Source organism: Vicugna pacos, chromosome 29 (assembly GCF_048564905.1).
Source record: "Vicugna pacos chromosome 29, VicPac4, whole genome shotgun sequence".
Classification (NCBI taxonomy): domain Eukaryota; kingdom Metazoa; phylum Chordata; class Mammalia; order Artiodactyla; family Camelidae; genus Vicugna; species Vicugna pacos.
Genome location: NC_133015.1, coordinates 8,585,610 through 8,590,175, shown reverse-complemented (window position 1 = coordinate 8,590,175; position 4,566 = coordinate 8,585,610). Strand labels below are relative to the sequence as shown.

At 37.2% G+C, this 4,566-nt stretch overlaps 1 pseudogene; it reads left to right on the top strand.

The window, feature by feature from the left end:
* The first annotated feature begins 3,010 nt into the window (after nt 1–3,010).
* Nucleotides 3,011–3,108, top strand: LOC116286045 (U2 spliceosomal RNA; annotated as a pseudogene).
* Nucleotides 3,109–4,566: the final 1,458 nt, after the last annotated feature.

Genomic DNA, 4,566 nt, shown 5'->3' with positions numbered 1-4,566 from the left:
TATTTCCCTTGTGATTGCAACCACAAACAACAACTTCAAGACGATTTATAGGTTCAATAATATTCACCAGAACTTCAACTCAGTCCATTGAGAATTCACTTCATCTTGTGAAATAGGTTTTTATTTTGTTTCCATTGTGCAAAAAAAGAAGCTGAAAAACCAAAGAAGTGAACTAAGGTCACTCAGCTACCTCGTGGTGGAAGAAGACAGAGACTCAGACCTTCTGCCTCTTACTCTCTCTACTGCACCAACCTATGCAAAGGGGACAAAGGAGGAGAGAGAAAATGCTTGTTCCTGAAAAAAGTGACTAAGATGTAGCAACTGTAACCAAAAAAAAATGTCAGCTCAGTGTCAGATAAAAACAAGTCGGCAATCTATGCGATGGAGCTGGGTTGGTAATGACAAAATCCAGGATGTGAGAGTAATAAGAATAGTGTTAGGAAGTGGAAGTTAAGGTCACCGGTAGTATGTTGAGTAAGGAACTTTGGTTTGGCATCTTATGTTCAATGTGAATATTTAAGTTGCTAATTGCTTAGTGGGAGATAAGAAATAGGAAGAGAGTAATGTGAACAGTAGAATGGACCCAATGTCCAAATGAAGCAAAGGCAGGACATAGTTGAAATGTAAAAGGCACTGAATTGCTGAGAACAGGTGGAGCCTTTCTGAGTTCACAAAAATCACAAAAGAAGGCAACAGTCTATCATCTATATCCACATCCAAATCTACATCTATAGTGCCATTTGAGGAAGCCACATTTCCATTGAAAGAGTAAAGAAAGTCTCGAGGAAAATCTCTAGCAGTGAACTAAAGCTTACATTAAAAAAATAATAATAAAAAAAAATAAAACACAAGAGAGGATAGTTAAGGGCCAGGCATGGGTAGGCTGAACTTGAAGGAGTTTTGAGGTGTGCAAAAAGCAGGAAAAGAGAGGATGAACCAGAGACAGAAATGAGTGATCTCAGAGCTCGGGGAAATACAGAGGGAAAAAATGAGTATTTTTGTAGTATTTGAATTCCAAAGTAGACTATCACAAGAGTAGAGTTAGTCAGAGACTCTCACAAAATTTCACATAAGGTATTTTCTGACTTTAATGAGCTCTCTCTGGTCGTGTACTTTGTACTTTATAGCAAGATCAAGCATTTTCCCCTGCCCTGTCTTGTTCTTAGCTATATCTCAAATTAGAAGCAAGGTATGTGCTTACCAGAAACAGGGGATACATGAAACCCAGTCCATGAATTTTTTATAGGCAGAGAAGAATTAAAAGATTAGATTAAATTCAGAGCAATAACTGAAGCACTGCTCAGAATTAATGTGCCTCATTACTTGAGTGAAGTTTTCAAGAGTAAATACTGCTCATTTCACAGTCAGAGCACTGAACTGGTGATATGTTTCCAGTTTGTTCAAGCCATCCACTAGCACTTGAATACGATATTTCATAATTATGATAAAATATTCTAGGATGGAAACTATGTTTGGCCATTTATGCAAACTTTCATTTTGTGCAAATTAATACAATTCATGACCTGTTGTGCCTCAGGGCTTGAATATTTAAATGATGTTTAATATAATCTTTCCTAATGGATAAAACCATTTTGAAAAAAAAAGGCAAGGTTTGAATGATATTAAGACAACGTTTACTTAACTTTATATTTGCTTAATGCTTAGAATAAATGTTTCAATTTATTTTATAACCGTCCATTCTTTTCCTCTGTGCTATTTTTTTATCCTTAGGATATTTGTCATTTGGATTTCTCTGTGTTTTAAAAATCATACATCATTTTTTCCTAGCTATGGTAGGTCATTTGCAGAGATGACCTTCTGCATACATGCACTATCAAAAGGTGATCTGGGATAATATCTAGGAAGGAGGAACCAAGTGTTGCACTTAGTGGGGGACCCTCCCCAAGTAGCCTGAGGACCATACAGATGAATGCGACAGAATAAGGTGGCTCAGAAAGGATGCTAACAGCAGGCATTGCCTAGTTCTCAGTTTAGCCTGGGATAAGCTCAACAAATGGTACTAAATCAAAAAGGTTCAATGGGTTCATTTTATTCATGAATAATGGGACAGATTAGGAAGAAAAAGAATAAAACAAGATATACTTCGGAATAATGCACTTGAGTGGATATTTGACTTTTTTTTAGGCACTATTTCTCTGTATCTTTTTCCATTTGAAAATCAGGTTATTTCTATTTTTTCATATTTGGAAGCATCGACCTGTAATAGCAGAGTCAGAGGAGGAATCTCGCAGAGACGTTAAAAAAAACAAGTGACTCCTTCTAATTGCCTTGCAGATGTAGCTTATATGAATAATTATTCATAATCTTTTTTGATTCTGTAGTGTAATAAAGGTCTTTTTTTCTCTTGGTGGCAATGAAATAAGTTCATTCATTGAGGCGACAATGAAAACGTGAAAAATGATGGGCTCGTGCACTAGAAGAAAAAGAGTTTGAATATTTAAAATACTACATAATAAAAGCAAAGTTTTTCTCATGTCAAGCTCTCAGAAATGTTATGTGAAGGTGAATCCTGTGCACTTGTTTTTTTTTTTATTTTAATCATATATTTTATTTAACCCGATAGATCCAAAATATTATCATTTCAATATGCAATCAATTTTTAAAATTATTAAGGAGATAGTTTACATTCTTTTTTCATACTTAGTCTTTGAAATTTAGTGTGTATACACTTGCCTCATATCTCAGATTGGCTTAGCCACATTTCCAGTGCTCAGTAGCTACAGGGGGGCTAGCAAATTGAACAGGTTTAGAATATGTGTATTCTTAGGAGAAGACAACAGTTTAGCAAAGAGGTTAAGACAATTTACATAATAAAGAGCTCAGATGTGTAGGAAACAGGGACTAGGAAATAAAATCTCTGAACTTGAGAGTGAAAGCGGGGTGGGGTGGGGAAGGGACAGTGGGCTCTGTGAAGATTAGGTACTGGGCTGTCAAGCTGAACTGAGCAGTTCAATGGGAGAAAAGGAGGATTTAAAGAAGTTTGGAGGTAGTCGCTTCTTGGTCTTTTGGCTAAGATCAAGTGTAGTATCTGTTCTTGTCAGTTTAATATCGTCTCTCTTAGCAACTTTCAAAAATACGGTACACTCTTGTTAACTACAGTCACCATGCTGTACATTCTGTCCCCGGAACTCACTCATCTTACAATTGGGAGTTTTTACCCTTTGACTGCCTTCCCCCATTTTCCCCTCTCACCTCTTACCTGGCGACCACCAATTGGTTCTGTTTTTGAGTTGTAGTTTTTTTTTAGATTCCACATATAAGTGAGCTCAGACAGTATTTGTCTTTCTCTGCCTGACTTATTTTATTTAACATAATGTCCTCAAGGCTCATCTGTGTTGTTGCAAATGGCAGGATTTCCTTCCTTTTTATGGCTGAACAATACCCTATTCATTATTTATATGTACGTATATGTACAACTGAATCACTTTGCTGTACACCTGAAACTAACATTGTAAATCAGCTCTACTTCAATAAAAATTTCAAATATATATATACTCTATTCATTATTTTCTTTCCATTCGCCTTTTCTTTATCCATTCACCTGTCAACAGACACAGGTTGTTTCCATGACTTGCCTACTGTAAGTAATGCTGCAATCAACATAGGGGTGCAGATATCTCTTCAAGACAGTGATTTTATTTTCTCGGGATATATATTCCAGTGGAATTGCTGAATCATATGGTAGTTCCATGTTTAATTTTTTGAGGAACTTCCATATTATTGTCCATAGTGGCTGCGCCAATTTACATTTCCACCAACAGTACACGAGGGTTCCCTTTCCCCATATTTTTGTTACTCCTTGTCTTTTTGATAGTAGCCACTCTAACAGGGACAGCGCTGGCTGCTGTAAGTTCTTCCATCCTCTGTTTCTATCTGATTCTCAGTAGTCAAGCCGTGCAGGTTTCCCTGGGCTTCTTGGGAAGCACCAAGCAATGATAAAGAAGCTGGATGTCCATGTTGGGCTGTTTGTTTTCCCCAGTGGAAAACCCAGATGCCCAGAGAGGCCCCTTGGTGTGTCGCGGTGCAGTCCAGGGGAGGGGCAATGCAGTCAGAGTGTAGCCGCTCCTCCTCACCTCCCAAGAGAAGGTTGGGTCTTTCTGGATCTCTGTGCTTTGAAGTGGGTGCTTCTGCCTCACCGCTGGATTTCTGGGATTTTCACAGTGGTGTCTTGTCAATGGATAGCGGCTAGTTGATCTTCTTCCAAGGGGACTGAAGTTGGAAATAATCTATGTCAACATTTCTATCTGTGCACTTGGTTTAAACTGAAGGAATGAGATGTTGATGGGGGAAACACAATAATTCTATACTGTATTAATATAAAAGCCAAAAATTATATTTTTTCTTAAAAAGAACTTTATGGCAATTCTGAACACTTTTGAAATAAATAAAAATTGTTTACTAACATTGCAAGGATGTATTTTTTTCCTATAAACTACCAAAATATGCCTTTTTACCCTCTCTCTCCTTTCCTACAAAGACACAACGGCATAAATTCCTTTTTTCATGTGATACACTTACCACAATAAGGGCAATGGTAAGAAAGAC